General features: G+C 43.9%; 1 long non-coding RNA gene across 1 annotated transcript in view; it reads right to left on the bottom strand.

The window, feature by feature from the left end:
* Positions 1 to 6,049: 6,049 nt before the first annotated feature.
* The window catches only part of LOC130355641 (uncharacterized), a 127,598-nt gene continuing 118,309 nt past the window's right edge, over positions 6,050 to 15,338 (bottom strand). The window contains exons 8-9 of the long non-coding RNA XR_008888604.1: positions 8,970 to 9,128; positions 6,050 to 6,584 (exon numbers count right to left, since the gene is read on the bottom strand). This is a non-coding gene — a long non-coding RNA (uncharacterized LOC130355641). The remainder of the gene's footprint in view (positions 6,585 to 8,969; positions 9,129 to 15,338) is intronic.

Below are 15,338 nucleotides of genomic sequence, written 5' to 3'. Positions count from 1 at the left end.
TGTTCAGGCATGTTGAGAGTTTTGCAACAGCTAGAGGCACCCTGTTTGGGAAACTCTTGGGTAATTTTGGTATCGGAGGCAAGTGTAATTCTTGTTTCCCGGTCCGTCGCTATGCAAATCCCTTATTGAGGCCTCAAATGCGCATGGTGCTCTCTCATTTCGAAGCCCTGTTGTATTTCAAAGCAACAGTTTAGGGCCACATATGGGGTATTTCTGTACTTGGGAGAAATTGTCTAACAAATTTTGAGGGGCTTTATCTCCTTTTATCCCTTATGAAAAGGTAAAGTTGGGGTCTACTCCAGCATGTTATTGTAATTTTTTTTTTTTACACTAACACTCTGGTGTTCCCCATACTTTTCATGTTCACAAGAGATAAATGGAAAAAGACCCACAGCATTTGTAACACTATTTCTTCTGAGTACGGAAATACCCCATATGTGGAAGTAAAATGCTCTGCGGGCGCACAACAAGGCTCAGGAGTGAGAGTGCAATGTACATTTGAGGTGACTTGGGGTGGCTGATCGTTACAGCGGTTCTGACATAAGCGTAAAAAAAAACAAACCACCCACATATGACCCCATTTTGGAAACTACACCCCTAACGGAATGTAACAAGGGGTAAATTGAGCCTTAACACCCCACAGGTGTTTTCGTTAAAGTTGGACATGAAAAATATGATTATTTTTTTTCACTAAAATGCTGGTGTTATCCCAAATTTTTTTCACAAGAGGTAATAGGAAAGAAGCCCCCCATAATTTGTAGCCTCATTTCTTCTGAGTATATAAATAGCCCATGTGTGACGTAAAGTGCTCTGCGGGCCAACTACAATGCTCAGAAGAGAAGGAGCGCCATTGGGCTTTTGGAGAGAGAATGTGTCTAGAATTGAAGGCCATGGGCCTTTACAAAGCCCCCATGGTGCCAGAACAGTGAAATCCCCCGTCATGTGACTCCATTTTAGAAAATACACCCCTCACGGGATGTAACAAGGGGTGCAGTGAGCATTTACACCCCACTGGTGTCTGACAGATTTTTTGAATAGTCGTCCGTAAAAATTTTATTTTTCATTTGCACAGCCCACTGTTCAAAAGATCTGTCAAAAGACAGTGGGGTGTAAATGCTCTCTGCACCCCGTATTACATTCCGTGAGGGGTGCAGTTTCCAAAATGGGGTCACATGTGGGGGGTCCACTGTTCTGGCACCATGGGGGCTTTGTAAACGCACATGGCCCCTAACTTCCATTCCAAACTAATTCGCTCTCCAAAAGCAAAATGGTGCTCCTTCTCTTCTGAGCATTGTAGTTGGCCCGTAGAGCACTTTAATTCCACATATGGGGTATTTCCATACTCAGAAAAGGGGGTTAAAATTTTGGGAGTCTTTTTCTCCTATTACCCCTTGTGAATATGAAAAATTTGGGGTAACACCAGCATTTTAGTGAAAAAAAATCTAATTTTTCATTTCCAAACTTTAGAGGAAATTTGTCAAACACCTGTGGGGTGTAAAGGCTCACTACTTGTTTCCCAAATAGTGTGCCATGTGGGGATTTTTCTGCTGTTCTGGCACCATAGGGGCTTCCTAAATGCAACATGCCCCCCAAAAACTATTTCAGCAAAATTTGCTTTAAAAAAGCCAAATGTGGCTCATTCCCTTCTGAGCATTGTAGTACGCTCCCAAAGGACTTTACGTCCACACATGACGTATTTCCAAACTCAGAAAAAATGGGGTTACAACTTTTGGGGGCATTTTCTCCAATTACCTCTTGTAAAAAAGTTTAATTTGGGGAAAAAACTACATTTTAGTGAAAACATTTTTGGGGGGGATTTACACATCTGACTTTACCGAAAAGTTGTCAAACACCTGTGGAGTGTTAAAGCTCACTGTATTTTTTTTTTTTTGCTGTTATAGCACCATAGGGACTTCCCAAATGTGACATGCCAGCAAAATTCACTTTCCAAAATGTTATTGTCGCTCCATCGCTTCTGAGCCCTCTAGTGAACCCACAGAGCACTTTACGTTCACCTATGAGGTATTTCCTTACTCGAGAGAAATTGGGTTAAACATTTTGGGGGGCTTTTTCTCCTTTTACCCCTTGTAAAAATTCAAAAACTGGGACTACAAGAACGTAGTGTAAAAAATTGAGATTTTGAGTTTTCTCTTTCACTTTGCTGCTATCCTGTGAAACACCTAAAGGGTTAACAACATTTCTAAATGTAATTTGAATACTTTGAGAGGTGCTGTTTTTAAAATGTGGTCATTTATGGGGTATTTCCAATATGAAGGTCCCTCAAATCCACTTTAAAATTGAACTGGTCCCTGAAAAATTCAGACTTTGAAAATTTTGTGAAAATCGGAAAATTGCTGCTGAATTTTGAAGCCATTCTGATGTCTTCCAAAAGAAAAATCATGTTAGCTTAATGATGCAAATATAAAGCAGACATATTGCATATGCAAATCAATATATAATTTATTTGGAATGTCTATTTTCCTTATGTGCAGAGTGCTTCAAAGTTAGAAAAATGCAACATTTTCTAATTATTCATGACATTTTTTAATTTTTCACCAAGAAATTATTATCGATGAAAATTTTAACACTATGTTAAAGTAGAATTTGTCACGAAAAAACAATCTCTGAATCAAATTCATAAGTAAAAGTATCCCAGAGTTATTAATGCTTAAAGTGACAGTGTTCAGATGTGCAAAAAATGCTCTGGTCCTTAAGGTGAAAATGGGCTTGGTCCTTAACCCCTTCCCACCATAGGACGTATGCATATGTCCAATCATTCATGGACGTATGCATACGAGCCGTGATCGCGACGGTCCCGGCAGCATTAACCTCCTAGATGCCGTGATCAATCCTGAACACGGCATCTATGGTGCTGACAGTGGGAACTCTCTTCCCCTGTTCTCCAACAGCGGTGCTGCGATCATGACCTCCTGTATGCCTGCTATGGAAGCCTTTGAGATCCCCCACAGTAGGCAAAGGCACCGGAGTTCCCCCACTTTGGGCACAGGCACCGGAGTTCCCCCACAGTAGGCACAGGCACCGGAGTTCCCCCACAGCAGGCACAGGCACCTAAGTTCCCCCACAGCAGCTACAGTCATCGGAGTTCCCCCACAGCAGCTACAGGCATCGGAGTTCTCCCACAGTATGCGCAGGCACCTGAGTACCCCCACAGCAGCTACAGGCATCAGAGTTCCCCCACAATAGCTACAGGCATCAGAGTTCCCCCACAGTAGCTACAGGCATCAGAGTTCTCCCACAGTAGCTATAGGCATCAGAGTTCACCCACAGCAGCTACAGGCATCAGAGTTCCCCCACAGTAGGTAGAGGCATCAGAGTTCTCCCGCAGTAGGTAGAGGCATCGGAGTTCCCCCACAGCATCTACAGGCATCAGAGTTCCCCCACAATAGCTACAAGCATCAGAGTTTCCCCACAATAGCTACAGACATCAGAGTTCCCCCACAGTAGCTACAGGCATCAGAGTTCCCCCACAGCAGCTACAGGCATCTGAGTTCCCCCACAGTAGGTAGAGGCATCAGAGTTCCCCCACAGTAGGTAGAGGCATCGGAGTTCCTCCACAGCAGCTACAGGCATCAGAGTTCCCCCACAATAGCACAGTTTACTCACATTAGGTAGCAGTTCCCCCACATTAGCATAGTTTCCCCCACATTAGGTTTCAGTTCCCCCACATCAGGTTGCAGTTCCCCCACATTAGGTTGCAGTTCCCCCACATTAGGATGCAGTTCCCCCAACCCCCTAACACATACATACAGACACACATACATACAGACGCACACATATATACATACAGACAAACACATACAGACACACACACACACATACAGACACACACACACAGACAAACACATACAGGGGACCTGAGAGGGGACCTGCCTGTATCCCGCACTGCCTGTGTGTGTGTGTGCGCTCCCTGCGCTCGTTCACAGGCATTGCGTGCCCGCGCATAAGCTGTATGCATACAGCTGAAATCTCCTATACTGTATACCGGTGCGCTTTACCTCCGGTATCTGTATGCTGCTAAATCAATACTAGTCTGTCTGGTTAAAGACAGACGACCCCTAGTGGTGGCTATTTTTAGATTTTATTTCTGGGGAAAATTTTAATTTTAAAAAGAATCCTTGAGCAGCAAAAACCTCTTCCTGCAATGTCCCATGAAAATTACATTGGCATCACCAGAGCATTTGGCAGGGAGGAGCGAATCTTAGTTGCTCAGGTGGTGGCTGTACTTAGACAATTTCGTGCGGTCACGGAGAACTTAAGACAGGAGAAGGCAAGTTTGGTGCAAGTCATCCCCCTCTTTTCACACCTGTTAAACAAAATGGATGCCTTCCTGAATAACAGGGAAAAGTTGACTTGAGGCTATATAGTTGCTGATGTGGTCACACTGGTAAGGAGACTCCAGGTCCAACTACAGCGTAGGATCAAAGAGCTGACAGACACTTGCCCTGAGCTAATGCTGGCCACCATGTGTGACCCCCGGATTAAGGGCAAAATGGCTCTCCAAGCAAATGCCCTAACAAGCTGGAAGGGCAAAGACTATTGGATGACAGACAGAGACTATTGGATGTGGGACAAGAGAGGGATGATGAGGAAGAAACAGAGGAAGATGAGCCTGCTGAAATGTCAGCAACCATCAGCAACACTGCTGCACCCTCCTCAAGAGCTGCTGATCTTGGGCAGAGACATTACAAAGCCTGGTTGGACAAACCAGACAGCCCTCCTGGATACCAAGAGACAAGGTTGCAGACATGGTAAAAAAATTATCTATCTGAACCACATCAATTACCCACTGCTGATGCCATCAAATATTGGGATGAAAGGAGGGCTATTTGGCCTGCTCTAAGCATGGTGGCCCAGGAGCTCCTATCCTGCCCCCCAACGCCTGTGCAAAGTTAGCGGGTATTTTCCGTCACCGGAAATATTCTATGCCCACAACGTTCTCAACTGGCCCCTCAGCTCATGGAGCAGATTACTTTTTTTAAAGTGAATTTGCCAAAGTTAGGGTACCCAGCCCTAAATTTTGAGACAAGTTAACATCGAGTTACTTCCTCAGTTAAAGTTGAAAAGTTAAATTTGAGTTCACGTTTCGTTTACAAGTTGGAATGTTTTCCCGTTACCAGTTGTTTAAAGTGAAGCAAGTGACAAGCTTAACAGCCCCTTCAAACTGGTGAGTGGTCTGTCAATCATCCCCTTCCCTCCTAATATCCAATTAATAATTTTTGTTTAATTTATACCTTTCCATCTTTCTTTCAGGATTTAGGAATCCTATTGCTGGACCTTGAAGTGGGTGAAAAACAAGGAGTTTCTTTCAGCAAATCACTGGTGAGTAACTTAAAATTCCATCAATTTTCTTTATAACAGTTGTGCTTTACAGTGCCTTTGCCACTAGAGGGACCCCTAGTAAATGAATGAAGCAAATATTCCAGCGGCATAATGGTCTATTCACACGTTCATTATTTTTTGCAGATATTGAAATCTGCAGCATAAAATGCAGTACATCAAATCTGATACGTGCCAATAGAAAATATAAGTCAGTGTATTTTATTTTTTTATTTCTCTCCAGTCTGACCACAGGGCTCTCTCTGCTGACACCTCTGTCCATGTCAGGAACTGTCCAGATTTGAATAAAGTCCTCATACCAAAGTTCCTGCTGATCTGGACAGTTCCTAATACGGACAAAGGTGTCAGCAGAGAGCACTGTGGACAAGGGGGCAGATATATCAAAACCTGTGCAGAGGAAAAGTTGCCCAGTTGCCCATAGCAACCAATCAGATCGGTTCTTTCATTTTGCAGAGGCCTTGTTAAAAAAATGAAAGAAGCAAGCTGATTGGTTGCTATGGGCAACTGGGCAACTTCTCCTCTGGACAGGTTTTGATAAATCTCCCCCAAGATGTGGACAACACAAAAAAAAAAAAAAAAAGGAAATAAAAATAAATGTAATGTTAGTTATAATTTAGACACCACACAGGATAAAGAAAACATCTTTTTTTTTCTTGAATGGCCAAGGCCTTGAATGCTACTGTAGTAATAATAACATATGTTAAACATAACAACAACTGAAATTAACATTTCAATAAGGCAAACTAATTTAGTACCGTATATTTCAGAGGGTTGGTGGGGTATTGCTGATGCTGCTTATGGGGTCAGGCAACCTCTGACAGCTGGCAATAGCAGACATAACGTCCACCCTCAAATCAGGCATCGCCTGCATATGTTGTTGGCTATGGTGGAACAACATGGACTGAAATTCTCCCATTTGCTTGGCCAACAGGGCTTGGAATTCTTGTTTTTGCGACCGGAGGAGTTCAACCATGGTGCAATTCATCCTGCGTATCTCGCGCGACATGTTCCTGTTTTTCTTGGCCAGCCTTTGGTTTTCTTTTACAACCTGCAGGTTTGTATCCCTTGGGACAGAGGGAGGAGCTAGGGTTGGGGAGAGTGGTTGGTGTTGTCCAATTGGGGACACCTCCTCCTCCACATCTATCTCAGCCGGTGCTGAGGACAGGACTGGTGAGTGGGTCAAGTTGTGATGCGAACCATCCTCCCTGCAGATGGACCTGGTTGATCTGAAAAAAAAAAAAATGTAATAATAATAATAATTAATTAGTAATGTTTTGACTGATTACAGTGTGTCTCATTACTTTGATTAGCTGCCATCATAAGTTGTTAAAGCTTAAATAAATAAACTAAAATATGGTGAAAAAGTATATATATATATATATATATATATATATATATATATATATATATACAGCAACAGAAGAATGCAGCAGCACACTGCCAGCACAAGGATATAGGTGAAACATGAAAATGCAGTTAAAACATGGAGAGCTATACCGCTATGGTGTAATAGATGCAAATGTGAAACTATGAAATAGTGAGGCACTTAGCTCGCAAATTTGTCTCCGCCGGCGGTCAAATAGCTTGGACCGTCCCACCGCGATAAGGTAGCCTCCTTGGAATGGACCCTACACTGTGAATATGCCTCTGTGTGAACAGTTCAGTAAGCATGGCATGATCTCGAACATCCAAGACACCTTATAAACACACCTGATAGAGGTGGGAGGGGTGTAAGGCCAACATGGAGGTAGCCACTCCCCCGTATGTGCAATACAGACAAAGAATAAGTCATCCAGAACTTTAGTTGATACCAAACTATTATATGGACCTGGCCTACAGGTGCACGCTACTAGGCTAGATATACAGCAACAGAAGAATGCAGCAGCACACTGCCAGCACAAGGATATAGGTGAAACATGAAAATGCAGTTAAAACATGGAGAGCTATACAGCTATGGTGTAATAGATGCAAATGTGAAACTATGAAATAGTGAGGCACTTAGCTCGCAAATTTGTCTCCGCCGGCGGTCAAATAGCTTGGACCGTCCCACCGCGATAAGGTAGCCTCCTTGGGACGGACCCTACACTGTGAATATGCCTCTGTGTGAACAGTTCAGTAAGCATGGCAGGATCTGGAACATCCAAGACACCTTATATACACACCTGATAGAGGTGGGTAGGGTGCAAGGCCAACATGGAGGTAGCCACTCCCCCGTATGTGCAATACAGACAAAGAATAATTCTTCTGTTGCTGTATGTCTAGCTTAGTAGCGTGCACCTGTAGGCCAGGTCCATATAATAGTTTGGTATCAACTAAAGGGCTGGCTGACTTATTCTTTGTCTGTATTGCACATACAGGGGAGTGGCTACCTCCATGTTGGCCTTGCACCCCACCCACCTCTATCAGGTGTGTATATAAGGTGTCTTGGATGTTCCAGATCCTGCCATGCTTACTGAACTGTTCACACAGAGGCATATTCACAGTGTAGGGTCCGTCCCAAGGAGGCTACCTTATCGCGGTGGGACGGTCCAAGCTATTTGACCGCCGGCGGAGACAAATTTGCTAGCTAAGTGCCTCACTATTTCATAGGTTCACATTTGCATCTATTACACCATAGCTGTATAGCTCTCCATGTTTTAACTGCATTTTCATGTTTCACCTATATCCTTGTGCTGGCAGTGTGCTGCTGCATTCTTCTGTTGCTGTATATCTAGCCTAGTAGCGTGCACCTGTAGGCCAGGTCCATATAATAGTTTGGTATCAACTAAAGTGCTGGCTGACTTATTCTTTGTCTGTATTGCACATACGGGGAGTGGCTACCTCCATGTTGGCCTTGCACCCCACCCACCTCTTTCAGGTGTGTATATAAGGTGTCTTGGATGTTCCAGATCCTGCCATGCTTACTGAACTGTTCACACAGAGGCATATTCACAGTGTAGGGTCCGTCCCAAGGAGGCTACCTTATCGCGGTGGGACGGTCCAAGCTATTTGACCGCCGGCGGAGACAAATTTGCGAGCTAAGTGCCTCACTATTTCATAGTTTCACATTTGCATCTATTACACCATAGCTGTATAGCTCTCCATGTTTTAACTGCATTTTCATGTTTCACCTATATCCTTGTGCTGGCAGTGTGCTGCTGCATTCTTCTGTTGCTGTATATCTAGCCTAGTAGCGTGCACCTGTAGGCCAGGTCCATATAATAGTTTGGTATCAACTAAAGTGCTGGCTGACTTATTCTTTGTCTATATATATATATATATATATATATATATATATATATGTATATATATATATTTATATATGTATATCTAATATATACATATATATATATATATATATATATATACACATATATTTAAATATATATATACACATATGTGTATATATATATATATACATATGTATATATATATATATATATATATATATATATCTAAAATATACATTTCATATATATATATATATATATATATATATATATATATATATATATATATATACATACATATATATGTGTGTGTATGTTTGGGATTACTATGATTGTTTTATATTTTTTGAATAAGTAATTATTAATAATACTAATTGTTATTATTTTTTTTTTTTTACTCACCGCCAGCACTCTCGGACTCAGACGATATATGAGGACCACCAAGGCCTGTCTCACTCCGACCCTCCGGCAGAAGATGATTCCGGAACTCCTGCTCCCAGTTCCTGAATTCCCTTTTTTTGGGGGATTTTCCGCAGGACGGATGCTTTGCAGTCATAATACCTGCATGAGATATAGTTTATTAAAGAGTTTATCATACATTTCAAATCAATAAAAAGTTTTGTTGACAAATGTTACAACTTTTTGATTTTACTTATATGCACAATTGCACATAACCACATTCCTAAATTCATAAACAGATATAGCCAGTGTTACCCAAATATATAAACAACCTTGGGGATGTTAGTCCCCTGAGGGAAAACCCTGAATGAAGACCCTCCGGTCTAAAACTTAACTTTTAATATTTCCAAATAATAATTAAAGGTGCTCATTTGCCATCAGGGAGCTGTGTGTGATTAAAATTACAATCCCTTATTTGTTAATTTCAGTTTAGTAACATGCTATGCTTAGATGTTATGACCATAGAGATATGTTTGCAGTATTCTGCTCTGATGCTGTCTACAGACTTAGCATCACGTATCTCCGTGGTCCACCCAATTTCTAGGACCGGGATTGAGCTAAAATCAATTCTCCTCTGACTCAACGTTTTGCCAGTAATAACTGGCTTTTTCAAGAGTGTGAGGTACACTGAGTTATGGCGCCTCTTGCTATTTATGCCCTCTCTGCTAATTGCGCCAATTGTTCGGCGTTCTTATTAACCAATCATTCATCGTACTTCATCTTACATCATGCGAGTCATAGGTTTGTGTCTTGCTCATTGGCGGATGTTGTTACAGTATTGCCCAATAGTAATGATGTCTCCGCGCATGACATCCGACTTCGTCTCAGCGGCATCTGATCCGCTCGCTCCGGAGTTCTGTACTGCGCATGTATTGTAACTTAGAGTTTTCTCAGCATATCGGTAACTAACTGCGCATGTCTTTTCACTTAGACAATTTCTTAGGTGCACCGCTCTACTGCGCAGTTCTGTGGACTTAGTTTCTCTGTTATGCTCGTATATGTTTATATATTGCGCATGTCTATTGACTTAGAATAGTTATTCCCGAGTATCGTCAGACCGCCGTGTTTTAGCAGTTAGTATATTCTTCACTCATCGTGAAGTTTTGAGTCTTACAATGTACTAACATACTGCCTTACTTAGGTTGTCAGTGTATTCTTTAGATGTTATAATTCAGACTCTCCAATATTAATGTATATACTTCTTTTTACTTTTTTTTAATTGTGATTTGGTATAGATAATACGATATTGGTGACTTTCATGTCTAACTTTTTAGAGTATATATGATTATTCCACTGCAGCCGTAAGACTAGGGTAAGTATATTAATAGGGAACTTCTGGTCCATAGTCATTTTTCCAACAGAGTGGAGAACCCGAATAATTGGTTAAGTACATCATTAAAAGGCTCCTACGCTTGCGGACACTGTGTTAATTGTAAATTTTACCAAAAATGAAGAAGTTTACCAACCCAGTAGATGGGAAACAATATGAAACATGGGACTACATAAACTGTGGAACGAGGAATATCATCTACGTAGCACAATGCCCTTGCCAAAAGCTATATGTTGGTAAAACAATCCAGGAATTCCGCAAGAGAGTGGGCAAACATATTAGTACAATCAGAACAGAAGCAGATACCCCCCTTGCGCAACACATGAACACAGTCCATAGGAGTGAGAGACTTACCATAAAATTCTGGGGACTCAGGAAAATGCAAGTTGGTGAAAGGAAAGGAGACATAGATAGAACATTACTCAAAGAAGAGACAAGGTGGATATACCGCCTGAAAAGCAAAAATCCAAGAGGACTAAATGAGGATTTCACCTATACGGCATTCATGGAATAAAAATTGAGCAAGGAAAAGGAATAAAAGAAACGGTGAACACCAGGGAACAGTGTAAACACTGAGTAAGGCAGGGATTAATAATGCCCACTATAACATCAAATAGAGAACTAATCTCATATCTACATATCATGCCCAAACCTATATCCACACAGTCAAAATGGACAGATATCATAACTAAAGGCAGATTATAAGTTTATACATGCCCATACCTTATCCCTATTAATATACTTACCCTAGTCTTACGGCTGCAGTGGAATAATCATATATACTCTAAAAAGTTAGACATGAAAGTCACCAATATCATATTATCTATACCAAATCACAATTAAAAAAAAGTAAAAAGAAGTATATACATTAATATTGGAGAGTCTGAATTATAACATCTAAAGAATACACTGACAACCTAAGTAAGGCAGTATGTTAGTACATTGTAAGACTCAAAACTTCACGATGAGTGAAGAATATACTAACTGCTAAAACACGGCGGTCTGACGATACTCGGGAATAACTATTCTAAGTCAATAGACATGCGCAGTATATAAACATATACAAGCATAACAGAGAAACTAAGTCCACAGAACTGCGCAGTAGAGCGGTGCACTTAAGAAATTGTCTAAGTGAAAAGACATGCGCAGTTAGTTACCGATATGCTGAGAAAACTCTAAGTTACAATACATGCGCAGTACAGAACTCCGGAACGAGCGGATCAGATGCCGCTGAGACGAAGTCGGATGTCATGCGCGGAGACATCATTACTATTAGTGTCACGATTCGGCTGGCTGGAGGTGGATCCTCTGTGCCAGAGAGGGATTGGCGTGGACCGTGTTGGTGGACCGGTTCTAAGTTACTACTGGTATTCACCAGAGCCCGCCGCAAAGCGGGATGGTCTTGCAGCGGCGGTAGCAACCAGGTCGTATCCACCAGCAACGGCTCAACCTCTCTGACTGCTGAAGATAGGCGCGGTACAAGGGAGTAGACAAGAACAAGGTCGGACGTAGCAGAAGGTCAGGGCAGGCAGCAAGGATCGTAGTCAGGGGCAACGGCTGGAGGTCTGGAACACAGGCTAGGAACACACAAGGAAACGCTTTCACTGGCACAATGGCAACAAGATCCGGCGAGGGAGTGCAGGGGAAGTGAGGTATAAGTAGGGAGTGCACAGGTGAGAATACTGACTAGGCCTGCTGCGCCAATCAGTGGCGCAGCGGCCCTTTAAATGGCAGAGACCCGGCGCGCGCGCGCCCTAAGGAGCGGGGCCGCGCGCGCCGGGACAACACAGATGGGGAACGGGTCAGGTACGGGAGCCGAGATGCGCATCGCGAGCGGGCGCGTCCCGCATCGCGAATCGCATCCCGGCTGGGAGTAATATCGCAGCGCACCCGGTCAGCAGGTCTGACCGGGGCGCTGCGAATGAGAGAACGCTGCGAGCGCTCCGGGGAGGAGCGGGGACCCGGAGCGCTCGGCGTAACAGTACCCCCCCCCTTGGGTCTCCCCCTCTTTTTGGAGCCTGAGAACCTGAGGATAAGACTTTTGTCCAGGATGTTGTCCTCAGGTTCCCAGGATCTCTCCTCAGGGCCGCAATTCTCCCAGTCGACCAAGAAGAATCTTTTACCTCTGACCGTCCTGGATGCTAGAATTTCCTTCACAGAAAAGACGTCAGAAGATCCGGAAACTGGAGTGGGAGAAACAACTTTGGGAGAGAAGCGGTTAAGGATGAGTGGTTTAAGGAGAGAGACATGGAAGGCATTGGGAATACGGAGAGAAGGAGGAAGAAGGAGTTTGTAAGAGACAGGGTTGATCTGGCACTTGATTTTGAAAGGACCAAGATAGTGTGGTCCCAGTTTATAACTGGGGACACGAAAGCGGACATATTTAGCGGAGAGCCATACCTTGTCTCCGGGAGCAAAAATGGGGGGAGTTCTTCTTTTTTTATCAGCAAATCTTTTCATCCGGGATGAAGCCTGTAAAAGAGAATTTTGGGTCTCTTTCCATATGGTGGAAAGATCACGAGTCACTTCATCCACAGCGGGCAAACCAGAGGGCAAGGGAGTAGGGAGGGGAGGAAGAGGGTGACGGCCGTACACCACGAAAAATGGGGATTTAGCAGAAGATTCGGAGACTCTGAAGTTGTATGAGAATTCGGCCCATGGTAGAAGATCTGCCCAGTCATCCTGGCGGGAGGAAACAAAATGCCGTAAATAGTCACCCAGGACCTGATTAACTCTTTCTACTTGCCCATTGGATTGGGGATGATAAGAAGAAGAGAAGTTTAATTTGATCTTGAGCTGTTTACAGAGGGCCCTCCAGAATTTAGACACGAATTGGACGCCTCTATCTGAGCCGATATGCGTGGGCAAACCGTGAAGGCGAAAAATGTGTACAAAAAATTGCTTTGCCAACTGAGGCGCTGAAGGAAGACCAGGAAGAGGAATAAAATGTCTGTAATAATTGGCGAACCCCAAAAACGTTGGATAGCACGGAGTCCGGAGGGGCGTGGCCAATCTAAGACGGCAGAGAGTTTATCTGGGTCCATTTGTAGTCCCTGGCCAGAGACCAAGTATCCTAGGAAAGGAAGAGATTGACATTCAAAGAGACATTTCTCCATTTTGGGATAAAGTTGATTGTCACGAAGTCTCTGAAGAACCATGCGGACATGCTGTCGGTGTTCTTCTAAGTTGGCAGAAAAAATCAGAATATCGTCCAGATAAACCACAACACAGAAATATAGGAGATCACGAAAAATTTCATTAACAAAGTCTTGGAAGACGGCAGGGGCGTTGCATAGGCAAAAGGGCATGACCAGATACTCAAAGTGTCCATCTCTGGTGTTAAATGCGGTCTTCCATTCGTCCCCCTCCCTGATGCGGATGAGATTATAAGCACCTCTTAAGTCCAGTTTGGTAAAGATGTGGGCACCTTGTAAGCGATCAAAGAGTTCCGAGATAAGAGGTAAGGGGAAGCGTTTTTTTACCGTGATTTTATTAAGTCCGCGGTAATCAATACAAGGATGTAGGGAGCCATCTTTTTTGGACACAAAAAAAAATCCAGCTCCGGCAGGAGAGGAGGACTTGCGGATAAACCCCTTTTTTAAATTCTCCTGCATGTACTCCGACATGGCAAGAGTCTCAGGAGCAGACAGAGGATAGATTCTGCCCCGGGGTGGGGTAGTACCCGGGAGGAGGTCAATAGGACAGTCATAAGGCCTGTGAGGAGGCAAAGTCTCAGCTTGCTTTTTGCAAAAAACGTCAGAATAGTCCATATAAGCCTTAGGAAGACCGGATAGAGGGGGAACCACAGGGTCACGGCAAGGAGTACTGGGAACCGATTTAAGACAGTCCTTGTGACAAGAAGTACCCCAGTTCTTGATTTCTCCTGTGGACCAATCAAGGGTTGGGGAATGGCGTTGAAGCCACGGTAATCCAAGAAGAATTTCAGAAGTGCAGTTGGAGAGGACCAAAAATTCAATTTTTTCGTGATGAGGTCCGATGCACATTAGGAGAGGTTCCGTGCGGTAACGCACGGTACAGTCCAATCTTTCATTGTTAACAGAATTGATGTAGAGGGGTCTGGCGAGACTGGTCACCGGATGTTGAACCTGTTGATGAGAGAGGCCAAAATAAAATTTCCTGCAGATCCGGAATCCAAGAAGGCCGTAGCAGAGAAGGAGAAGGTAGAGGAAGATATCCGCACAGGCACAGTAAGGCGTGGAGAAGCAGAGTAGACATCAAGAACTGTCTCATCTTTGTGCGGAGTCAGCATACGTCTTTCCAGGCGGGGAGGACGGATAGGACAATCTTTCAAGAAGTGTTCGGTACTGGCACAGTACAGGCATAGGTTCTCCATGCGGCGTCGTGTCCTCTCTTGAGGTGTCAAGCGAGACCGGTCAACTTGCATAGCCTCCACGGTGGGAGGCACAGGAACGGATTGCAGAGGACCAGAGGAGAGAGGAGCCGGGGAGAGAAACCGCCTCGTGCGAACAAAGTCCATATCCTGGCGGAGCTCCTGACGCCTTTCGGAAAAACGCATGTCAATGCGGGTGGCAAGATGAATAAGTTCATGCGGGTTAGCAGGAATTTCTCGTGCGGCCAGCACATCTTTAATGTTGCTGGATAGGCCTTTTTTAAAGGTCGCGCAGAGGGCCTCATTATTCCAGGATAATTCGGAGGCAAGAGTACGGAATTGGATGGCGTACTCGCCAACAGAAGAATTACCCTGGACCAGGTTCAGCAGGGCAGTCTCAGCAGAAGAGGCTCGGGCAGGTTCCTCAAAGACACTTCGGATCTCCGTGAAGAAGGAGTGTACAGAGGCAGTGACAGGGTCATTGCGGTCCCAGAGCGGTGTGGCCCATGACAGAGCTTTCCCAGACAGAAGGCTGACTACGAAAGCCACCTTAGACCTTTCAGTTGGAAACTGGTCCGACATCATCTCCAAGTGCAGGGAACATTGCGAAAGAAAGCCACGGCAAAACTTA

Source organism: Hyla sarda, chromosome 2 (assembly GCF_029499605.1).
Source record: "Hyla sarda isolate aHylSar1 chromosome 2, aHylSar1.hap1, whole genome shotgun sequence".
Classification (NCBI taxonomy): Eukaryota; Metazoa; Chordata; class Amphibia; order Anura; family Hylidae; genus Hyla; species Hyla sarda.
The sequence above is the reverse complement of the archived record's forward strand: the minus strand, read 5'-3'. Positions and strand labels throughout refer to the sequence as shown.